At 37.0% G+C, this 25,751-nt stretch overlaps 1 long non-coding RNA gene across 1 annotated transcript in view; it reads left to right on the top strand.

Moving 5' to 3' along the window:
* The first annotated feature begins 9,219 nt into the window (after window positions 1-9,219).
* LOC100612016 (uncharacterized) overlaps window positions 9,220-25,751 on the top strand; it is a 31,449-nt gene continuing 14,917 nt past the window's right edge. Inside the window, exons 1-2 of the long non-coding RNA XR_127425.4 lie at window positions 9,220-9,384; window positions 10,304-10,494. This is a non-coding gene — a long non-coding RNA (uncharacterized LOC100612016). The remainder of the gene's footprint in view (window positions 9,385-10,303; window positions 10,495-25,751) is intronic.

The raw sequence follows: 25,751 nt of genomic DNA, 5'->3' as shown, positions 1-25,751 counted from the left end.
AATCATGAGTGAACTCCCATTCACAATCGCTTCAAAGAGAATAAAATACCTAGGAATCCAACTTACAAGGGATGTGAAGCACCTCTTCCAGGAGAACTACAAACCACTGCTCAAGGAAATAAAAGAGGATACAAACAAATGGAAGGACATTCCTTGCTCATGGGTAGGAAGAATCAATATCGTGAAAATGGCCATACTGCCCAAGGTAATTTATAGATTCAATGCCATCCCCATCAAGCTACCAATGACTTTCTTCACAGAATTGGAAAAAACTACTTTAAAGTTCATATGGAACCAAAAGAGAGCCCGCATCGCCAAGTCAATCCTAAGCCAAAAGAACAAAGCTGGAGGCATCACACTACCTGACTTCAAACTATACTACAAGGCTACAGTAACCAAAACAGCATGGTACTGGTACCAAAACAGAAATATAGATCAATGGAACAGAACAGAGCCCTCAGAAATAATGCCGCTTACCTACAACTATCTGATCTTTGACAAACCTGAGAAAAACAAGCAATGGGGAAAGGATTCCCTATTTCATAAATGGTGCTGGGAAAACTGGCTAGCCATATGTAGAAAGCTGAAACTGGATCCCTTCCTTACACCTTATACAAAAATCAATTCAAGATGGATTAAAGATTTAAACGTTAGACCTAAAACCATAAAAACCCTAGAAGAAAACCTAGGCATTACCATTCAGGACATAGGCGTGGGCAAGGACTTCATGTCCAAAACACCAAAAGCAATGGTAACAAAAGCCAAAATTGACAAATGGGATCTAATTAAACTAAAGAGCTTCTGCACAGCAAAAGAAACTACCATCAGAGTGAATAGGCAACCTACAACATGGGAGAAAATTTTCGCAACCTACTCATCGGACAAAGGGCTAATATCCAGAATCTACAGTGAACTCAAACAAATTTACAAGAAAAAAACAAACAACCCCATCAAAAAGTGGGCGAAGGACATGAACAGGCACTTCTCAAAAGAAGACATTTATGCAGCCAAAAAACACATGAAAAAATGCTCATCATCACTGGCCATCAGAGAAATGCAAATCAAAACCACTATGAGATATCATCTCACACCAGTTAGAATGGCAATCATTAAAAAGTCAGGAAACAACAGGTGCTGGAGAGGATGTGGAGAAATAGGAACACTTTTACACTGTTGGTGGGACTGTAAACTAGTTCAACCATTGTGGAAGTCAGTGTGGCGATTCCTCAGGGATCTAGAACTAGAAATACCATTTGACCCAGCCATCCCATTACTGGGTATATACCCAAATGACTATAAATCATGCTGCTATAAAGACACATGCACACGTATGTTTATTGCGGCAGTATTCACAATAGCAAAGACTTGGAACCAACCCAAATGTCCAACAATGATAGACTGGATTAAGAAAATGTGGCACATATACACCATGGAATACTATGCAGCCATAAAAAATGATGAGTTCATATCCTTTGTAGGGACATGGATGAAATTGGAAACCATCATTCTCAGTAAACTATCGCAAGAACAAAAAACCAAACACCGCATATTCTCACTCATAGGTGGGAATTGAACAATGAGATCACATGGACACAGGAAGGGGAATATCATACTCTGGGGACTGTGGTGGGGAGGGGGGAGGGGGGAGGGATAGCATTGGGAGATATACCTAATGCTAGATGACGAGTTAGTGGGTGCAGCGCACCAGCATGGCACATGTATACATATGTAACTAACCTGCACAATGTGCACATGTACCCTAAAACTTAAAGTATAATTAAAAAAAAAAAAATTTTGATAAATTGTATTACAATTTTCCTTTAATTCAAATACTGTTTATTTTATCTTGAGATTTCATTGACCAATGTTATTTAAAAGTGTGTTGTAAATAACCCTATTAAAAAGGGGGCAAAAGACATTAACAGACACTCCTCAAAAGAAGACCTACAAGAGGCCAATAAACATAAAAGAAGTTCAACATCATTAATCATCAAAGAAATGCAAATCGAAATCACAGTGAGGTAACATTACACACCAATCAGAATGGCTATTACTAAAAAGTCAGAAAACATATCCTAGCAAGGATGCAGACAAAAGGAAACCCTAATACAAGATTGGTGGGAATCTTAATTAGTTCAGCCACTGTGGAAAAGTCTGGAGATTTCTCAAAGAACTTAAAATAGAGCTACCATTCAACCCAGCAATTCCATTACTGGGTATATATCCAAAAGAAATAAATCATTCTACCCAAAAGACACGCACATGTTCGTGGCAGCATGACTCACAGTAGAAAAGACATGGAATCAACCTAGGTGCCCATCAGTGGTGGACTGGATAAAGAATATATGATATATGTACACCATGGAATATAGTATGCAATCATAAAAAAGAATGAAATCATGTCCTTTGCAGAAGTGTGGATGCAACTTGAGGCCATCATCCTAAGTAAATTAATACAGAAATAGAAAACCAAATACTACATGTTCTCACTTATAAGTGGGAGCTAAACATTGGGTACTCATGAACATAAAGATGGGAAAAATAGACACTGGAAGCTATGTGGGGGTGGGAAGAGGGAAATGGTTTAAAAATCACCTACTGGCTACCATGCTCATGATCTGATTATGGGATCATTTGTACCCCAAACCTCAGCATCATGTTGTATACCCATGTAATAAGCCTGCACATGTACTCCCTGAATCTAAAATAGAAGTAGAAATTAAAATTATAAAAAATAAATAAATAAAAGTGTGTTGATGTGGTCTTATTTCTGAGATCTCTATTCTGTTCCATTGGTCTATGTGTCTGTTTTGGTACCAGTACCATGCTGTTTTGGTTACTGTAGCCTTGTAGTACAGTTTGAAGTTGGGTAGTGTAATGCCTACAGCTTTTTTTTTTTTTTTTTTGCTTAGTATTGTCTTGGCTATACAAGCTCTTTTGTGGTTCCATATCAATTTTAATGTAGTTTTTTTCTAATTCTGTGAAGCATGTCAATAGTAATTTAATGGGAATAGCATTGAATCTATAAATTACTTTGAGCAGTATGGCCATTTCATGATATTGATTCTTTCTATCCACGAGCATGCAATGTTTTTCCATTTGTTTGTGTCATCTCTTATTTCCTTGAGCAGTGGTTTGTAGCTCTCCTTGGAGACAGCCTTCACATCCTTTTTTAGCTGTATTCCTGGGTATTTTGTTCTCTTTGTAGCAATTGTGAATGGGAGTTCATTCATGATTTGGCTCTCTGTTTGTCTATTGTTGGTGTAAAGGAATGCTTATGATTTTTGCACATTGATTTTGTAGCCTAAGACTTTGCTAAAGTTGCTTATCAGCTTAAGGAGCTTTTGGGCTAAGAAAATGGGATTTTCTATACATAAGATTGTATCTTCTGCAAACAGAGGCAATTTGACTTCCTCTCTTCCTATTTGAATACACCTTATTTCTTTCTGTTGCCTGATTGCCCTGGCCAGAACTTCCAATGCTATGTTGAATAGGAATGGTGAGAGAGGGCATCCTTGTCTTGTGCCGATTTTCAAAGGGAATGCTTCCAGCTTTTGCCCATTCAGTATGATATTGGCTATGGGTTTATCATAAGTGTCTCTTATTATTTTGAGATATGTTCGATCAATAGCTAGTTTATTGAGAGTTTTTAACATGAAGGGATGTTGAATTGATCAAAGGCCTTTTCTGCATCTATTGAGATAATCATGTGGTTTTTGTCATTAGTTCTGTTTATGTGATGAATTGCATTAATTGATTTGCATATGTTGAACCAGCCTTTCCCTGGGATATATCCCAGGGAAAAAGCTGACTTGATTGTGGTGGATAAGCTTTTTGATGTGCTGCTGGAGTCAGTTTGCCAGTATTTTATTGAAGATTTTCACATTGATGTTCATCAGGGATATTGATCTTCAACAAACCTGACTAAAACAAGTAATGAGGAAAGTATTACCTATTTAATAAATGGTGCTGGGAAAACTGGCTAGCCATATTCAGAAAACTGAAATTGGACCCCTTCCTTATACCTTATACAAAAAGTTAACTCAAGATTGATAAAAGACTTAAATGTAAAACCCAAAACCATAAAAACCCTAAAAGAAAATCTGGGCAATACCATTCAGAACATAGGCATGGGCAAAGACTTCATGACAAAAATGCCAAAAGCAATTGCAATAAAAGCCAAAATTGACAAATGAGATCTAATTAAACTAAAGAGCTTCTGCACAGCAAAAGAAACTATCATCAGAGTGAACACACAACTTACAGAATGGGGGAATACTTTTGCAATCTACCCATCTGACAAAGGTCTAATATCCAGAATCTACAAGGAACTTAAACACATTTACAAGAAAAAAGCAAACAACCCCATCCAAAAGTGGGCAAATGACAGGAACAGACATTCTCAAAAGAAGACATTCATATGACCAACAAACATATGAAAAAAAGCTTAACATCACTGATCATTAGAGACCTGCAAATCAAAACCACAATGAGAAACCATCTCATACCAGTTAGAATGGCAATTATTAAAAAGTCAAGAAACAGCAGATGCTGGTGAGGCTGTGGAGAAATAGGAACGCTTTTACACTGTTGGTAACAATGGTAACTGTAGTTCAACCATTGTAAAAGAAACTGTGGCGATTCCTTGAGGATCTAGAACCAGAAATACCATTTGACCCAGCAATCCCATTACTTGGTATATACCCAAAAGAATATAAACCATTCTATTACAAAGATACATGCATGTATATATTCATTGCAGCACTATTCACAATAGCAAAGACATGGAATGAACCCAATTACCCATCAATGATAAACTGAATATAGAGAATGTGATACATATACACAATGGAATACTATGCAGCCATAAAAAGGAATGAGATCATTCCTTTGCAGGACATGGATGAAGCTGGAAGCCATCATCCTCAGCAAACTGTCACAGGAACAGAAAACCAAACACCACATGCTCTCACTCCTAAGTGGGAACTGAACAATGAGAACACGTGGACACAGGGAGGTGAACAACACACACTGGGGCTTGTTAAGGGAGTGCAGGGAGGGAGAGCATCAGGATAAATAGCTAATGCGTGCAGGGCTTAATACCTAGGTGATGGGTTGATAGGTGCAACAAACTACCATCACACATGTTTTCCTATGTAAAGAACCTGCACATCCTGCACATATATCCTGGAACTTTAAAAAAAAGGTGTATTGTTTAATTTCCAAATATTTGATGAGTTTTCAGATATCTTTCTTTCTGTTATTGATCTCTAGTTTTAATTCCATTGTTATCTGAGCTGATACTTTGTGTGATATCATACTTTTAAATTTAGTAAGATGTGCTTTATGGCCCAGAATGTGATCTAACTTGTTGAACATTTTGTGTGATCCAAAGAGGAAAGTATATTCTAGTGTTGTTGAATAGCATATTCCACAAATGCCAGTTAGAAAAAATTGACTGATATTGCTGTTTAGGTCAACTAAATCTTTACTGATTTTCTGCCTGCTTGATCTATCAATTGCTGAAAGATAGATGTTTAAGTCTCCAACTATAATAGTAAGTTTATCTATTTTGCCTTAAACTTCTATCAGTTTTTGCCTCACATGGTTTGATGCTCTATTGTTAGGATTGTTGTGACTTTTTGGATAATCAGTCCCTTTATCATTTAATCATTGCCTTGTTTATCCATGGCATTTTTCTTATTCTGAAGTCTGCATTGTCTCAAATTAATCGAGTTACTTCAGCTTTCTTTGGATCAGTGTTAGCATGGTATATCTTTTTCCATCCCTTTACATTTATCCTATCAGAGTCTATATGTAAAGTAAATTTCTTGTATGCAACATATAGTTCAGTTCTGTATGTTAATTCACTCTAATGATGTGTGTCTTTTAATTAGTATATATGGATCATTTGTCTTTAAAGTGATTATTAATATACTTGGATTAATAGCAACCATGTTTTTACTGTTTTTTATTTGTTGCCAAAAGCTGTCTTTTCTGCCTTCTTTCATTTTAATTGAGCATTTTATATAATTCCATTTTCTTTTCTCTCTTAGCGTATTATCTTACTTTTACAAATATTGTTAGTGGTTGTCCTAGAGTTTACAATATAAAATTTCAACAAATCTAAGTTCACCTTCAAATGAAAGTATTCCATTTCACATGTAGTCCTGATTTGTCCCTTGCATCTCTTGTGACGTTGCTGTCATTCTTCTAGTTATCCAGAAGATAGAAATTGTTATTATTTAGTAACAGTAAATATGCAATAGTTATCTTTTAATCAATTAAGAATATGAAAAATAAAGTATTTAATTTTTCTTTATTTATTATTCTCCCTTGCTCTTCCTTTTTAATGTAGACTAAAGTATCCAGCTTACATAGCTTTCATTCTATCTAAAGACAATCTTTACACATTTTTTACATGATAGATATGCTGGCAATGAAGTCCCTCAGTTTTTGTTTTATAAAATATTTTTCTTTCATTTATGAAGGATAATATAGTTTGATATAGAATTCCAGGTTTTTTTCTTTTAACACTTTAAATATTTTGCTTTTTGTTACTTTAAATATTTTAAATATTGCTTGCATAGTTTCTGGTGAGAAGTCCGCTGTAATTATTATCCTTGTTCCTGTATAGGTAAAGCATTTTATTTCTTTCTGGTTACTTTCAAGATTTTCTCTCTGCATTTGGCTTTCTGCAGCTTGAATATGATATGCCTATAGATAGTTTTTGGTTTTGGAGGGAAGAGAGGGAGGTTATTTATTCTGCGGGTTATTTCTGAGCTTCCTCGATCTGTGGTTTGTTGTCTATAATTAATTTTGGAAATTTCTTGGCCATTATTACTTCAAATATTTCTTTTGTCTTTCTTTACATTCTGGCATTCTGTAATATTACATCTTTTGAAATTGTCCCATAACTATTGGCTATTCTGTTTTATTCTGTTTGTTTGTTTGTTTTTCTTTTTCATCTTGTCTTCTCCTTGCATTTTAGTTCAGGAAGTTCTGCTTGTGTCTCTTTAAGGTCACTGGTTATTTCCTTGGGTTGAGTCTACTCCTGGGCCCATCAGATAATCTTCACCACTCTTGCTCCGTTTTAGATTTCTAGCATCGCCATCAATTCACCAAAATTACCATCTAAGTCAGGAATGTCCAAGCTTTTGGCTTCCCTGGGCCACATTGAGAGAAAAAGAATTGTATTGGGCCACACATAAAATACACTAATGATAGCTGATGAGCTTAAAAAAAAATTGCAAAAATATTTTAAGAAAGTTTACAAATTTGTGTTGGGGCTCATTCAAAGCCGTCCTGGGCTGCATGTAGCCTGTTGGGCCATGGGTTGGACAAGCTTGATCTAAGTGTTGCTGCTAGTTAGTGGTTCCAATGGCTTTTGCTCCAGATGATCTTGGCTTTGGGTTCCAGTTTGCCCTGGGACCTACGTTCTCAGATGGGTTTTTAAAAAGTCACTGATTTTCATTTTATATGGCCCAATCTAAAATTCTCTGCCCTAGAAGTTTTCACTAAAATATACTGGAAAAAAAAATTAATTCAGAACTTTAGGATCTCTGTACCAGGAATTTAGGATTTAAAAACTCAGGAGTTGTGTGATTTTGGGGGTGAAGGGTGCACATACATCTTTCTTTTTTTAACTGATTTAAAACTGAAATTTATCATATCTTTCAATTATAAGCATAAGCAACAAAGCACAATAGTATTGGCAATAGCTGTGACATTGTTACCAATGGAACTCACACATATTTTCATATTACATTTATAGTTTTTTCTAATAAATTAAAATATCATTTATGCTTAACCCTTTGAAAAATATACTAGTTAGTAGACTCACCACTTGATCTTATTATTTAAAGCATTAGTGAAGATGCAGACATATAACTAAACCACGAATTTGCTTAAATATTTCTTTCAGTAACTATATTTTTATTTTATAACCACATTTTTATTTTAGTCTGGTGTGACCTGTACTAGACTTCTGACCTACAGAACTATAATTACCTGTTGTTTTAAGCCACTAAGTTTGTTCTACTTTGTTACAGCAGCAATACTAAACTGATACACAAAGGATCCCCGTACTTCATCAAAATATCAATGTTGTCCATGACACACAAAGAACCCAGCTGTAGTTTAATTCAGCATCACAGTCCCAACATGTTTTAAAACATGTTCCAGGTAAAGATCTTCCTTAAGGCACTTTACTGCTTCAGGCCTCTGTGGTTTGCTTCTTTCCCTAAAAATCCTTAAATGTTTGGCACTCATAAACATTTAACTTGAGTTTTCAGCATTCAGTTCACTCATACATCCAACACTATTTGATTGTCTGCTGGGTGCCAGTCATGGGGCTAAGCTCTGCAGTTACAAGGATGAATAGGACTCTGACCACATTCTCAGTATAAGAGGGAAATAAACGTGATGGAAATAAATGTTATGGAATGAAATAATGGATGATCATTAAGACACCCCAAATTTTGGCACTGAAAATGATGATTCCGTCTATGTTAATAAAGGCATAAAACAATTGTAATACATTTCTACCTTATCTCTTCCAATTTGGTTCCTAAATTTTCTAACTCTATGTCCATGGATGATTATGACAACTCATTTTTTTTTTCTGAAAACTATGATGCATATATAAACTCAGGCTCCTAACTCAAGAGTAGCTTTTAAGGAATTGATTGCCATAAGCAATCAATTGAATGTAAACTTATGTCATTGAAGAATGCATATGGGTGGAAAGGTTGTACTAGCAAAATCTAATGAGGAAAATGATGTATTAGAAATACAGAAGAGTGATGGCTTGTTCTGAGTATGCCTGTTAGGTTGAAATAAATTATCTTCTGTTATAATCTCAATATCCTTCAGTAAGAGTAACTCTGAAAATGTATGTTGGTGCCAAAGCAACATCACTGTGTATTCTTTATGATAATATGTTTTTAAAGTAATAATCCGAAGACCATGAAACTCTTTAAACACATGTTAGAATTAGGGAGTGGTAGAAATCTAAATTAGGCTGTTGGAATATTGCAGTATTCCTACCGGATAATAGAAAGTCCATAGGCAATTATATGAAGAGACAATTCTTGAAAAACAGAGTCGTGATTTTTTTCTTGGCATACACTTTCTAATTAGTTTTACTTTAGCACCTTTCTTTTTTATAGTTTGCCAAAATGTACTATCTTTTATTTACAGCTTTTGGTCCCAGGATTATTCAACCTAGCTCATAAAAGAAAACAATATTGCATTTCTAAGTATTGGCTCCTAGAATTGGCAAGTTTAGTCGAGAAAAGCTGGAATGCCATTAAAACAACACCCTGTCATCTTTCAATCAGTCCTTAGCTGAAGTTAAAATCCCACTCATTCTGCATGATCCAGGTAAAGATCTTCTTCCTTAAGGCACTTTACTGCTTCAGGCCTCAGTGGTTTGCTTCTTTCCCTAAAAATCCTTAAATGTTTGGCACCCATAAACATTAACTTGAGTTTTCAGCATTCAAATCACTCATTCATCCAACACTATTTGATTGTCTGCTGGGTGCCAGTCGTGGGGCTAAGCTCTGCAGGTACAAGGATGAATAGGACTCTGATCACATTCTCAGTATAAGAGGGAAATAAACGTGAAAAGCAATAGTTATAGTACACTCTGATAAGCACTGTCATAAAACTTGGAAGATTATCACACATTGACAATTATAAAATTATGGAGATGTGTTCTCTCTTTAGCTGTTATTTAAGTCGCTAAAATGCTTTATGCTTTGTCTCCCTGTATTACCATGCTGATCTGTTCATAATGCCTGTTCTTAAGTAAGTCTTCATGATAAAATGTTTTTCTCTTACTGTGCTCTTCTCTTATTTTTTCCCCATTCTTTCCATTTCTTACTGTGAACAGTGAGAAGGCATTTCTTCTCAGTTAGCCCAGTACTACTACTTTGAGTTAGTAGAGGGTAGTGGTTAAAAAATCAGGCTCAGGGTAGAGATTACCTGCATTTGAATCTAGGTCCAGCCACTGGATAGCCTTTTAACATAGGCAAGTTATGCAAACTCACAGTGCCCAAATTTCCTCATCTGCAGAATGATGAGGAATAGCACCTATTCCATAGTGTTCTTGTTAGGATGAAATGAGATACTGTGTGTAAAGTGCTTGGCATATAATAAGCACTGTGCAAATAGTGGCATTATTATTTGACAGCAGAACAGAGGCCAGCCATTTCTTCAGTTTATAATTTAGGGCCAAATAGAATGCTATTAATAAGAAATTTATTGTTTTTATTTTTGATTGCACATGACTGCTGGGGAGCCTCTGTAGCATAGAGTGAGTAGCCCCTTAACAAGAACCAAAATGGAGGGTACGGATAAGGCTTAGATCGTCACCACCTGGAGAATAGAGACAGTGCCTGAGTCGCCAGGAAATCTGTCCCCTGCTCATCCCAGAATCCCCGAGCTTTGACTTTTTAAGAGAACATGTGACAGATAATGCCATCTGAGAAGGTAAGCAGCAGATCTTCTAAGTGGTAGAATTGAGATTTGAATCTTTGGCTTTCTGACTTTAAAACATGGTTTTTTTCCCCTCTGTATTAAACTGTGTTCCCAATGGGACAAGGATCCAATGAATGAGTACGTAGGAAAGGGACTTGTACAAGAGATGCTGTGATAAAGCGGTTTTAGCAAGAATTGGGAGCAGACATGGAAGTGTGGGATGTCATCTGTTGCCTAGGGCAATGACAATGTAGAACAGGGACGATATTTCTTAGTACTGCTGCCATATGCTTAGATACACCCTAAGCTTTGTTGGTATGAAGTAGTCTGTAAGATGATTGGTTGTTGGTGAAACCACAATCAGTATTTGCCTTTAAATTATACCGTGCTGGTATTCAATATTTACTCTGCTGGAGTGTCATATAGATTTGCTTTTTCCTCTCAATGTTGTGGCACTACATTGCCTTAAATTCTAATACATTATTAGTGTTTTAAAAGAGCATGTCATTTTATATTCATATTAATGAAATTCTGATATTATTAAGGATCACACAAGGGTGTCAAGACAAGACAGAATTCATACAATGCGCTTCCTACAGTGCCCTTGGCCAAAGGGCTCTCTCCACTGGCAGGACCTTGTTACAACAGCACCACCTTCCTGCATTCCCACAGCCTGGACCCTGAGGGCTGCATGGAGCCAGGCTCCTGTATGGCATGGGTTTGGGGAAGAAGCCAGACAGGGTTCTTAGCAGGAATATAAATTGTGTGAGGAGTCATAAAAAGTAGAAAAGGAATGTGTTGTTCGGTAGTTAAAGATGTGCTGGGGCCTTGGTTTAACTATTTTAAACCCTTGGAAGGATTTGGAAAATGAATTGAGAGCTGGTTTGTTATTTTTGCCCTCATGGGTCTTTCTTCGTATGTCTTTTTAACAAGCACAACGGGTTTAGAAATCCTTTCTCTAGTGATGTTTACTTCTTTTCTACTCGGGAAGCATTCGAAGGCTCACAGTGGTACTTGTGGCACCCCAGCACATCTCCCCAACTCTTATCCCCCATCCCTCCCAATCTAAAAAGAAAGAAAGGAAAAGCTACTGACCGCACCTGAAGCTTTGTCAAAACTCTTTGGCACAATTCAGTGCCTGCAAATGTTACAGGAGGGTGTGCAGATAGATGCAAAAGGGCGTTAGTCAAATCAAGAGAATGCTATTCAACCGAGACTCATTTCCAGCTCTCTGCTGTGTAGTTGCCTTAAGAATAATTATGTGCAAGGAAGCACTGCTTGGATCGTATGGTGACCTGGCTAGGGTAAGAAGATTCTAGGAATAAACAGCAGCTAAGCAGCAACAGCGCTTGCCATCTGTTTAAATAATGCCCTGTAAAATCTTCAGGTAGCCTGTCTAAACCCTGGGATTTTATTTTCTTCAGGGCTACTAACCACCTCTCTGTGCTACCAAACTGTACAGGAGAAGCCTTTGCATTTTATCTTTTAAAAACCTGCTTCTCACCCCTCCCTAAATACAACTACCATCACGGTTTTTCATGATTATCTCTGACTCTTTTAACATTCGCATGTGATTAGTTTTCTTTCATTATTTACTAGCCTTGAATGAATCTGTAGTCTTTTATATTTTATAGATATTATTTAAAATACATCATGTTTGTTTCATAAAGATCTTGTTTTTCAACACTAATGACTGTAGATGCCTAGTTTTTGCAGCGTGCTAAATCTTAATCTCAATTTTGTATTTTCTGATTAAAATCATCTCCTTAAAAAATCAATAAAAGAGAGAAAGAACACTTTTTTTTTTCCAGGTGCTCTCAGGTTGATCTTGTACAGTAGGAAGGTACAAGTGTTCACATATATGTGTCCAATCTAGAAAAATTTATTACACATTCTGATTCTGAGTGAAAATACAGAATTACTATCTTTAACTTTCAGGAAGCAAGGACCATAGTAGCATTTTTTTTTTGCTAATGGGAAATATCCATTATTCCATAATTTTTGGAGCCTCCTGCCGAATTTGGTGGAGCATGAATAGAGCTCTGCTTTTATCTTTCGTGGTGCTTGAATCTTTGCTCTCTTTCTTGGCTTTGGAGAAACGTACAGTTGTTTTTTCCTTCTTCTTTTCTCAGTCCTTCTCTGAAATTCTTGGATGGCTTGTCTGCCTCTGTTCACTGTTTTATGGCTTTAGAGATCAATTTTATATCTCCTGCCCTGACATCTCATGAGCTCCAGGTCTACATTTTCACATACCTGGTTTAATTTCCACCTTAGACTTGGCCTGTCTAACACTGACTGAGCTCACATCTTCCTCACTCCATCTTTTAGCACATTTGTGCCAAAGTTGTTTGCTGTCTCCTTTAGTCAGGCTCCAGAGGGCTTTACTAAGATTTCTATCATTTATCTTGATTGTGCCTGATTTAAAAAATCATTTAAATAATAAACTAATCTTACTTTTAATTCTAAATCTTCCTGAGTGGGTTTGAATTCAAAAGTTTATTTTGTTTATTCAAAATCCACTGTCTAAAATGTTCACTTGTGTTGAAGTTTTATGAAAAACTGCAAAGTATGAAAAAACTTAAAAATATATACTTTCTACATGCTTAAAAGGGTCTTAGAAGTCATTTGATAAAATTTCTCATTACATAGATGAAGAATTCATTGTAGACTGTAGTGAGTTGGGTTTCTAGGCCCTTGGTGAAGCTTTGCTTCTAGTGAATATAATAAGAAGAGTATGGTTGTTAATGAATTACAAATTCCACATCTCTGTGTACATTCATGTTTATTTCTTCATTCATAACATTTTGAATCTTCAGACCTATAAGAGGAGCATCTTATGGGAATTATATGCTTTATATTTGCAAAAGTCCATTTCTAAAAGTCTGACCTGAGTTTAACATAACTTGAGTATATTGCTTTCATTCAGAGAACATGTGTCTTTGGGCCTCATCACATGTTGTTTCTTGTGTAGAGTCACTGCCCCAGACCTGTCACACGGCCAGTCTCAAATCATTAGCCAAGTCCAAGTTTTGCAATAACCAAACCATGAATAATGACACAATAATGGGAATTTAGCAGCAACATAAATTATTTTAGATTTAGCAAATCACATGTTATGAACACATTAAAAAAAGAAATGCTGTTCCACTTTTAGAATGACTTTATTATGTGATGAAAAAGGACCTGAAGAGAATGTGGGCACTGCTAACTTCTAGAAGTAAGGAAAGTACACTTAGATATGGGCATAATTTTTGGTGAGCTGAAATTCCTGTCTGCAAACTAATAAAATTTGATTCATTTCTCTAAATGATCATCTCTAAATAGATCTATACAATACTAAGTACCTACTGGCTTATATGGCTGTAGTTCCTCATAGTTATTTGAAATGAGCCTGTGGTGATGGTTTGAGGCTAATATAATTATTTTCTTCCACTGTGGGCAAGGTATAAATCCTCCAGGACTTCTGAAATGCCCTTTCATACCCCTTTCAGGAAGGTAAAATGATTGCTTTATCAAATCCATGTCCGTAGGAATTGTATTTCTATGTATGCTATTTGATCTTATTAGATCAAATAGCACTTTCTATGGATCAACTTGTCTCGGTCTTGATTTCTTTTAAGAGGAAGGAGTTATAAAGACTACGGTGGGGATATTTCACTTGGTTTGCACACTATTGGTAAAGGATAAATGTTGAAAGAGGATATAATCATGACTTATACAAATATGAAATAGATACATGTCAAAAATTTTATTTCACTCACTGATTAGTGAAGGAACTGGAAAAGTTGTTAAAACTGGTTGCTACAAAGGAGAATTTTGACAGCCAACTAATACACAAGCTCATCAGAAAGGCTGATTTAAATTTGCTTAGTAGATGCAAAACTAGCTTCTTCAACAGTGGGAGAGGGAAGTCAACTGAATTTCCACTGGACAGAGTTTATTTGCATGCCTCTAACCAAGAATTATTTGCATTGCTATCAGTTTTCTGCAGGTTAATGTCTACCTTTACAGAATTATAAAATAGCTGAAGACAATGAAAAGCACAAACTTCACAAAATTAGATAACCTTGGGTGTGCTCTAAACAATGCATTGTTTTGCATTAATGACACCCTTAGTCTTTTGGTCTACTTCATTAGCTTTCCCTGTTTTTCCCTACAGAGTGCCCTCTTCTTTTGGCTTTAATTTTTTCAATGGTTTTGGGGAAGGTAACACCCAATTTATGTTTCAGAATAATTTTTATTATCTCTGCTTAAGCCTTTTGTTGTCTTTTCTTCAAGTCCAGCTTAGGCAACTCAGTCATCAATGTGTCCTCGAGAAAAGCATATCCCCAAATTGGAAAATAATCCTGCAGGGCATCTGAACATAACCACATTTGGCTTACTTGGTGAAGCAGTTGTCTGAATAGAATAAGACTGGCTTGCAACGAGGCGAGTGTTAGACATTTTAAAATGCATTTTAAGAAAAATTAATTTTGGGTCTTTCTGCTTACCATATTTATTTGCTATGTATTTTTTGTTTTGTTTTGTTTTTTGAGACAGGGTCTTGCTCTATCACTTAGGCTGGAGCGCAGTGGCACAATCATGGCTTACTGCAGCCTCTACCTCCCGGGCTCAAGCAATCCTCCCACTTCAGTTTCTTGAGTAGCTGGGACTACAAGTGTGTGCCACCATGCCAAGCTAATTTTTTATTTTTTTGCAAAGATAGGGGTCTCACTATGTTGCCCAAGCTGGACTTGAACACCTAGGCTCAAGCAATCTTCCCACCTTGGTCTCCCGAAGTGTTGGGATTATAGCATGAACCACCATAGCCACCATACACTGCTATGCATTTTAGAGTAGTTAATACAATTGTGACAAATTACAGTGGGAGGTAAATCAATTAATATTGTAAAACATTAGCAAGAATTTAAGGTCATATGGTCTAAGCATCTAAACAGTTCTATTGTTACTTCACTAATGAATTAATTCATTTATTCACTAGATCAGAAGCTCAGTAAAGGCAATAACTTCATCTATTTTGTTCCCTATTGCCTCCCCAAAGCCTTGCACGGTGTTGAAGGCATAGTATATTTGTGATATACACTTATCCAGTGAAATTTTAAGAGTAATTTATTAACCACCTACTCTTTGTCTGACACTATGATAGGTGCTGGGGATTAAAAATAAATATATAATATGCATTATGATTAATATTTTAGAAAAGTTCATCATCTTTTATTGGATCTTTTCCCCAAAGGAATTTGTCCTTGATGAGAGAATTTTAGGCATTATGGCAGACTAACTGGAGAACAGTCTGAGTTTTCCCCAAATCACACCATATAGGCAAGTTTCTTTTGAATGTGTGGTTAATATTATCTCTAGGTGGGATCTCCTCAAGCAGTATGCTTGGTGTCACCCACATAGGGACATTGGAGGTTGCTGAGATATAGACCACTGGCTTCAATAGCTGCAGTTCTTCAAGTTCTCCTAGCAACCCTTCACCATGTTTCTGAGCCTGATGAGAGATTCTTCCTCTTATAGCAGCCTAAGGATAGTCACCACTACCGATTAGTATGTGCCAGAATCTAGGCTAAGTACTTTGTAACTTTTATCTTATTTAATCCTTATACCTACCATATGAGTAGGTGAGAAGTTAAGGATTATGATTTCAATAATGCAGCTAGTGAGTGGCAGGGATAGGACAGGATTTGAGGTCTGCCTGAAGTCAAAGACCATACACTTTGAACTGTGTAGCCTCAATATCTAGAACTGATATGATGAGAATATGGCTGAGTCTATGTTGAGTGTTTTTGGGTCTGCATGAGTGGAAGTGGGAGAAGCAGGATTTTTTTTCCTTCATTCATGATGCAATAAAGAAAAAATGTGCATTATCCATTTTTGCTCTGCTTTAGACTTCTCTCCATCTAGGCTCCTGTACAATGAAAAATTGCATAGTGACTCTGACAATTGAATCAATACTTCTATTAGCTGCAACATGCAATTTGAAGGTTCAGAAGGTGATTGAATTATGTTTTGTGGAATTATTATCCTCCATTGGTAGAGCATGTGCTGCCATAGAGGGACCGAGTTTTTCAAATGTGTCTAGACCCCAGAGAGGTCAGCCTTTCATACAATGGCATTTCGACCCTCTCTTCCACCCTCAGCCTGAAGAGTTCTGAAATAGGTGCTGTCTGCCCATAAGTCATCCTTCAAACCTTGTATTTACAGGACAGCTTGGCATTTTTCTTCTCTTCATCTTTCAAAATTTCTAATACCCTTAACATTTGATTTTTTCCCTCAGAATTTTCTTCTCCTAAAATGTCTACATTTTGGCTTCCTTTAGTTTCGTTTCCAATTTTGAACTCAGTGTGCTCCTCTGAAATCATTTTCCTCCTTCTAATTAACCTGACTCCATTACACACACATTCCCTATTCTTAGCTTCATTGTATCATCTACATAAATTACTAAAGTTATTTCAGCTTTATCTCAGACCTCCTTTAACACCTACTCTTCAGAATTCTTGGTTTCTTGCCATTATCCCTGATTAGCCTCAAATCTCTCTCCCTTCCTTCCTTCCTTCCTTTCTTTCTTTCTCTTTCTTTCTTTCTCTTTCTTTCTCTCTTTCTTTCTTTCCTTCCTTCCTTCCTTCCTTCCTTCCTTCCTTCCTTCCTTCCTTCCTTCCTTCTTTCCTTCTGTCTTTTTCTTTCTTTCTTTCTTTTTGTTTTTTTGACGGAGTCTCTCTCTGTCGCTCAGGCTGGAGTGCAGTGGCATGATCTCGGCTCACTGCAACCTCTGCCTCCTGGGTTCAAGCAATTCTCCTTGCCTTGGCCTCCCGAGTAGCTGGGATTACAGGCACATGCCACCATCCCAGGCTAATTTTTGTATTTTTTTAGTAGAGACAGGGTTTCACCATGTTGGCCAGGCTGGTCTCGGATTCCTGACTTTGTGATCCACCTGCCTCAGCCTCCCAAAGTGCTAGGATTACAGGTGTGAGACACTGCGCCCCCAAATTCTTTTGATTGTCTCTTTCTAATGTCCCACTAATGTGAACTGAGAGAAAAAACAGAATGTATGGAAAGCTAGAATAAATTCTATAAAGATTTATATAGTCTATAAAGATTTATTTAGTTTTTAAAAACAGACTCTACCCAACTTCATTGGTCTAAGTTCTAAAAGGTACCTTTGGGGTAAAAAATAACTACATAGCATATTATAGCAAAATAACTGTTTTAAGAGTTTAATTTTCAATTTTTATTTGATCTGTGACTATTTCAGTGCAATAGTTTATGTATGCTCCTTTTGTTTTAACTTTTTATTGTAGAAAATTTCAAAAATATACAAAAATAGGATAGTATTAACTGACATGTAGCTGTCACTTAGTTTTAACTATTTATAACTCATGACCAATCTCATTCTATTTACTTCCTCCTTCCCCTTGAAGTGCTTGGAAACAAATTCCAGACATCATATCATTTTATATAAGTATTTCAGTATGTATTGCTAAGGAAAAGCAGCACTTTGGGAAAAATCATAACTACAACTAAACATTTTCTTAAAGATCTTCAAGTAATAGCCAATGTTCTAATGTCCTTGTCTCATTTATTTTACACTTTGTTTGCTTCAATCAAAATCAAGTTCATGAATTGGATTGGTTGCTATATTTTGTGTCTTTTTAATATGTAGACTCTCACTCATCTCTTTATTGCCATCAATTTATTTATTGTAGAAATCAAATTATTTGCTTTATGGTGTTTCCAACAGATTGGATTTTGTTGATTGTATTCCTGGGGTGTGTTAAATGTATTGCTTTAGCATTTATATTTTCTCTAAATTGGTGATCTGATTCAGATTACCTTAACTAGATTCAGGTTTGACTTCTTGGGAAGGTTACTTCATAGGCAGTATTGTGTACTTTTGTCAGGAGGTAGCACAATGCCTGGTTGTCTCTCTTTTTATGATGTTAGTGACCATTGATTTTCACATCCTAGATTCACAGAGCAACCAAATAAAGATGACTGAGTGAATGGCTAAAGAAATAAATGTGTTTGAATCTGTACTCATCTCATGTCTTTCCTGATGTAAGTATAGAAATTACGATTATTTAAAGATCATAATAAATTTTACCTCCTCCAAATAAATATCATTTTATTCAATAAAATTTCCAAGGACCTAGAGAATTTAGGATTGTTGTCTTGTCCAATGAGACCTTGGAATATTTGTTTGGAGTCACTGTGGAAGGTATATGCACATACTTTAGAAAGCTGAGGAGCAAGCTGGCATTCTCTAGAAAAGATTAAAGAACATGGCTAGATATATACTTTTTTAGGTGAGGGAGAGAAGTGGTCTGGGCATGATTATCATTGGTGAGAATGAGTGGGGGATGTGGGAAAGTTTGTCATTTTATTTTGTACCTATTGTTTGAACTTTCCCCATGATTATCTAGATGGGATCATGTTCATTTCAATTTTCTTCCTTGTATTTATATAGTTAAAAACGTAGTAAATGCTAAAATGAATGAATGAGGAATTAAGTTAAATTAAGAAGCTTTTTGAGACACTTGTCTGGATAAAGATGCTTCCCATTCTTTTATTTTTTGAGATGGAGTCTTGCCGTCGCCCAGGCTGGAGTGCAGTGGCACCATCTCAGCTCACTGCAAGTTCCACCTCCTGGGTTCACGCCATTCTCCTGCCTCAGCCTCCCAGGTAGCTGGGACTACAGGCGCCCACCACCACGCCAGGCTAATTTTTTGTATTTTTAGTAGAGACGGGGTTTCACTGTGTTAGCCAGGATGATCTCAATCTCCTGACCTTGTGATCTGCCCGCCTAGGCCTCCCAAAGTGCTGGGATTACAGGCGTGAGCCACTGCGCCCGGCCGATGCTTCCCATTCTTAAGGCACTTACCTGGTTGGAGAGAAAAAACAAAACTAGGACATAGCATTTATGTTTATCAGCACACTTAACTGCACGTATACTAGGCACTGGGGGGTTACAAGAGAAAACATCATATTTCTTTTTAAGATTTCCCATAGGGCTTTCATCAGCTCTACTGTGTAGGAGAAGCGATCTATCATCAGGCCTCTGCCTATGCCCCCGAGCACATCACCTACAGGCTCTCAAAGCCCCAGGGTCTCAACTGGCTTCGTGTAAGCCTCTGTACCAGCTGCCTTGCGCCCTAACCTAACTTGAAGGCATCATGCCCCAGGCTGCTTCTCTCCCACTGCAATTCTCGTCTGCACTGCACTGCTCTCTTTGCTTTGTACAACTCCAGACTCCCTGGAACCTCTGAACATTGCTTTTTACCTCTTGTTTTAATTAAACCAGTTCCCCCAGTGGCATGGCTCTCCTTTTTGGTCTTCTTAAGGGAAAGGTTGATTTTACTTCTTTGGCCTAATTCCTCTTAAGAGGCTTGAGGTGCCTTCAAAGTATAAACTTATACATGATAATTTTTCTTCTCTCTTAGAAAAAACATAAATTTATAATGGCTCTGTTAACTAGGGTTTTTAATAAGCTACACCAATATTTGTGTGTACCCTTTTCCTGAAAGATATATTTTACTTACAGAAAAGAATGAAGTATGTATTTTCAAATTTTTTGTAAGAATTTTCCAGCCCCACGTCATTCTGGTTGGAGGTTTAATGTGGGACCTGACCGGTGAGCCCACTTCAAATAAAGTAGGGAGCTATGACTCCCCTTACTGCAGACAAGAATGTCCCAGGAGAAGAAAGGGACAAGGACCAGTACAGCTCTTAAAACTGGTGGAACCCATCCTCAGTACCACTCTCCACAGGGCACTGGGTTGGGAAAAAAAGTCTAGATCTGCTCAGACAGCTGAAAAGAAAAAGGAGAAAAAGAAACCTAACAAGCTGAGTGCCAAAATCGATGTGCCCAATGTGAGGAAACAATAAAAAATGTGCATCCCTTGTGAATGTGTTTAGTTTCCAATAACAGAAAGTCCACCTGAAAGACTGACATAAGTAGGCATTTATTCTGCTCATAAAACAAAACATCCAGAGGTGAGATTTTTCTGGTATCAGTTCAGTTGCTCAAGTTATCACCAGAGATCAGATTGCTTTCTCCTCTTTTGTTCTGCTGCCTTACTTTGTTGATCATATATATATATATATATATATATATATATATGTTTGCTGCATCTTTATCACAAGATGTGCCAGATATTTTGTCCACCTTGACAGAAGAAAGAGGAAACACATCCAATCATTCTCAACCTCTCTCTTCAGGAAGACAAAAGTCACCAACTTCCTTAAGCAAATATTGGTTTATGCCTCATTGGCTCACGCTGCATTCTCTCGGCACCCTCAAATGTAAGAGAAGCTAGGAGGCCAGGGATCAGTCATTGTCTCACCTGAGACTGGATGTGTGGCACATTAGGCAGCGATCTGCTAGCAAGGAACAAGCTGTGAAGTGGGGGTGGCAGGTGGAATTACAGGTAGGCAACCATGAAGGACAGCAGAATCACTTTGTTTGACTGATCCCTAGGCCTTTTGGAATCCTAGAGTGTCTGTCCTCACTACTTGTTTTAAAAAATCTCAAATGAAGCTCAGACTGGAGTATGAAGTCACTGATTTTCACATGTGCCTAAGATTATTTGACACTGAGGATTTTGGGGATATGTGAAAAGCAAATCCTAGGTCCAAATAAACTCCCTGTGCTGAGCTGGGAGGTGCCTTTTCCTGGGAACTGTGGAGAAAGATGATGTAATGAGTTAGAGTTTACTTTTTTCTCTTTTTGGCACTGTCTATCCCAAATGCCTGTCTCTTCTTTTCATGGGAGTATGGTAGGAAAAGTAACTCACTCATTTCTTATCAATTATAACTATAAACTTTGTTTTTATATATGTGAGTTAATTTTTATATTTTTGTCTGTGATTCTGAAGAAAAACTGTGATCTTGGAATCCTTTTCTTTATGCAAACATAAAAGAGGCTAATTTAGCTACAGTTGTGTTTATAGAGATCAAGGGTAAAAATGGTTTTGTGAGAAAGATGACTCATAACTTAATTGATAACATAAAGCACCTAAGTTTAAAACATAAAGTTATCTTTTAAAGATTCTAATTGAAAGACAAATGGGTGCTAGCTAGTCCAGGAAAAGATGAAGAAGCTCATGTGAAATATTAGGTGATTGTAATCATTATTATTTCCAAGATGCACTTCCACTAGTGCGCTAAAATATCCTATTATGAGTTCCATCCTCTGTATCAGAACATTTTAAAAGAAACCTGCCAAGATGAGGGGAAATTCCCTTTTATTTGCCAGGATCTAATTAATGAATTGGGGGTTTTGGAAAGCAGCAAGACATGCATTCAGAGATCTAAGAGATAGAAATTAGCTAAAAGATTTGTTTTCCACCCAAATTCTTCTGTAAGTTTGGAGCTAATATGATACAGTCTTTCAAAATCTAGATCATTGACAGCTAGGATGTCCAATCACAGCTGTTTTTATTTGAAATATTGAAATGTGTAGGAGTTTTTTAATGAAATATTTGAAGCAGTAAGCATACATATATTTTCTTGACTTAAATAGTAAAAAATTTTCAGAACATTATATAAGTTCATTTCTATTCCTTGTTTTGAGTCAAGTAAGTTATGTCTTGGGATAAAACAGGGCCTTGGTTGGGAACTAGGCTTGCTTGTTTTTTGTTTTGTTTTGTTTTTTGAGATGGAGTCTCCCTCTGTTGCCCAGGCTGGAGTGCAGTGGCATGATCTTGGCTCACTGCAACCTCTGCTTCCTGGGTTCAAGCAATTCTCCTGCCTCAGCCTCCCTTAGTAGCTGGGACTACAGGTGCATGCCACCATGCCCAGCTAATTTTTTTTTTTTTTTTTTTGATTTTTAGTAGAGACGAGGTTTCATCATGTTGGCCAAGCTGGTCTTGAACTCTTGACCTCATGTGATCCTCCTGCCTCGGCCTCCCAAAGTGCTGGGATTACAGGTGTGAGCCCCCATGCCCGGCCAGCCTTGCTCATTTTTATTGCACATTTCTCTGTATACCCATATGCCTCCACCCAAGTGAAAAACCCATGCCCTTGAGACGCTTATGAGTCTGGCATACTCTCTACATCTCTGTATTGTTGTCATCCTTGAACACTCAGATGCCATTTGTTGAAGTCTTCACCAGTAAACTCACAGATGTCATGTCCATGTCCTGTCCTGTCATCATCCTGGCTCCAACTGTCTGGCCATTCAGTCCTAGAATATCAATGACTTTGACTACCTCTTCCTCATGTCTGTCAGTGTTCAGTCCACGTTCAGTCCACATATGCTTTACAACGGTTTTAGACTTTTGGGCTCCCCTCACTCTGAAATCCTCTCTTCTTGGCACCTGTGGCACTTTCTAGCTTTTTTCCCTGTTCTCTAGATGGGTCTTCTTAGTCTTTTTTTAAAGCTCCTAATTCTCCATGCCTCCCTTGAATCTTGTTCCTCAGGCTTCAATCTGTGTATTTTCCTTAGGCCAGCTCATCCTTCGCATGGCTTCAATTAGCACCTGATGAAAACAAAATCTACAGCTGCAGTTCAGTACTCATCCTTGAACTCTAGGTTCCTATCAAACTTCATCCTGGGTCTCTTAATTTGGAAGTCTATTCTCAAACTCCCCATGTACCTCCTGCACTCATTGCCTTGGCCGTCCACACAGCCGTTTCCCCATTGCCCATTCTACAGCTCTGGCTCCTGTTTTCCATGTCTCAGTGTTGGCATCTGGTTGCCCAAGCTATAAATCTGGATGTTTTCTTTCACCCTTTCCTTTCCTCCTCATTTCCTCTATATAAAATCAATCCGATCCTATGAATTCTCCTTTCTAAATATATCCATAACAGCTCTCAAATGTGCTTATTACTTTCTGTTCTTCTTGCTATTATCCATTTACATGTGACTACTGCAATAGGTCTTGCTGCTTTCATCCTCCCTTTTTCTACTCCAAAAACTAATTATAACAATTAGTTTACTGCTTTTTGATAGTGCCCCAATTTTTTCTTGACCTAAATTCCTAACTCTATAATTCATTTACAACACCCTTCCTGACCTGGACCTTCACTTCCTTCCATTCCTCTCCTTGCCAACCTCCAAGACCTGGTCCATGTTATTCTGTCTTCTTGAAACAACTTTCTATTATTCCCTCTTCCATGAAGCTTCTTCCTGAGCCTTCAAGTACCGGACTTCTACAAACTTTTCACTTATTTGTTAGACATAATTTTCTCTGCAAAACCTCTCTTGTTGGCTCCCTGTCTGCATCTTCAGTCCCCTGCCTCTCATGCATTCTCCTGGTTATAGCACTTGTTGCTCTGTAACTATTCATTGTCTTTTATCTCCATTACATCTTAAGTCTAAGTTTTTTGTTTTGTTTATCTTGTTTACCACTGCTTTCTCTTTGCTAAGAAAAGTGATTGGAACATAGTAAGTGCTCAATAAAAAGGTGAAAGAATGAACAAATTAGTAAGGAACATTGCTGAGGATTCAACTACTGAGATCTGGAGTCACGTATGTGTGTTAGAGTTCCCTCTTCATTCTTACTAGCCCTGTGATATTTGAAACATTTATTAATTCCTATAAAAATATGTTTAGTACATTTCTTGTTATGCACCATTCTCATGGAATGACTATACTAATGAGCAAGATAGGTCATGAATAAATGAAAAATAAATGAATTAATTTAAAAGTGATGGTAATGTGTTGGTAAAGTGCTGTGAGAAAAGTGAGATGGAGTGTGACTCTGTGGGGCAAGGATGATGAGCAAAGGCTGAGAGGAGGTGGAATTTAGGCAGGGACGTGATGGAGGAGAAGGAACCAGCCATGTTTAGAGCTAGGGGAAAAGATTCCAGGAGGAAAGCACAGCAGCTGTGAGCTCCTCTGAGCTTTGCGCTTGTCTTCCTTCATCTGTAAATTAGCATAGTAATAATAAATGCCACATAGAATTACTTTAAAGTTCGAATCAGATCAGTCACGGAAAGCACCTGTCCCACTATCTAGTTGATAGTGAGCACAAAGCAAATGCCAGTTGGTTTTATTATGAAGAATAAAGTAGATCAAGTTGTCCTTTTTTAAAGGGGGTCTTTAGTTATGGATATTTTACTTTACATAGAGACTCAGTCTCTCTTTGCTTATACCCTAAAAAAATTATTATAGAGCACCTACTATGTGTAAGTCAGTATTCTGGCGGCTGTGGAAGGCTAAAGTATCTAGGAACAAAGGTCTGTTTTTTTACACTCTACATTTCACTTCTGTTATTTATTACTGCTTTGTCTCACCATCCAATCTAGAAGTTACCTCCCCAAACACACACACGCACACACTCAAGCACACACACATCTCTCTTTATATTTTCCCTCTATTTGGCAGCTAGAAAATTCAGTGTACATGGCTTTTCTTGGGTGATGACCTTATAAATCATTTGAATCACAGTTGGTATTTCTGAACATTTGAAATGCTCACGGCAAGGAAGCCTTCACATTTCTGAAAGAAAGGCTGTCAAAAATACTGAACTTTATTGAAAAAGGAGCCAGATGCTAATAGAAAATATAAATGTTGTCCAAGAAAAGGTTTGCATTTGTATATTAGGAATATTTTTTGTACATAATAGCTACATGTGGCTACATTTCTTTTCTTCATGTGGGTGTCCACTTCCAAGGAAATGATGATTGAAATGTTAGAAATGCAAAATTAATTAACACCTTGAATAGTTCATTTGGCTCCCGCAGACTCAGTAAAGGCTTTATTTGTATATAACTGTGTCTGTTGCCTATTTTTGACAAGTTTGGACAAAATATCTGCTCGACACTATTTCTGGATTTCTGATGCTGCTGAGAATAGCTGCAAGGATAAGAGGTAATGAAAAGAGAATGAAAGACTCTAAAATGTTATTGAGAAGGATTATGCTCTTATTTGTATGATTATGGGTCAATCCTGGGTTTTTATTTAAAAAGAAAATATATTTTAAGGCTAATGGCTTGTTTTGAATAACAAAGTAAATGACATTTTAATCATAATTTTTAAAACATAAAAATTGCATCTTTAAAGATGTTTTCGTAACTTGATACCAAAGACAACCTCCTTCAATAAAGCAAGACTGATTTAAATATGACATGTGGAAAAAGGGCCCTGAAAGCTTACCTTTACTCTCTTATCCACTATTTAATTGTTCTTTTGTCTTCGTCATGCTTAGTTCTTTCTCTTTAGACAAAACAGTGCCTAAACTATCCCAAACAGGAGGGATCTTATCCTTTAAACTTACATTTTGCCTGATAAAACATGTTTGCAATGTGTATAAAATAAGAACATT

Source organism: Pan troglodytes, chromosome 2 (assembly GCF_028858775.2).
Source record: "Pan troglodytes isolate AG18354 chromosome 2, NHGRI_mPanTro3-v2.0_pri, whole genome shotgun sequence".
Taxonomy (NCBI): Eukaryota; Metazoa; Chordata; class Mammalia; order Primates; family Hominidae; genus Pan; species Pan troglodytes.
The sequence above is the reverse complement of the archived record's forward strand: the minus strand, read 5'-3'. Positions and strand labels throughout refer to the sequence as shown.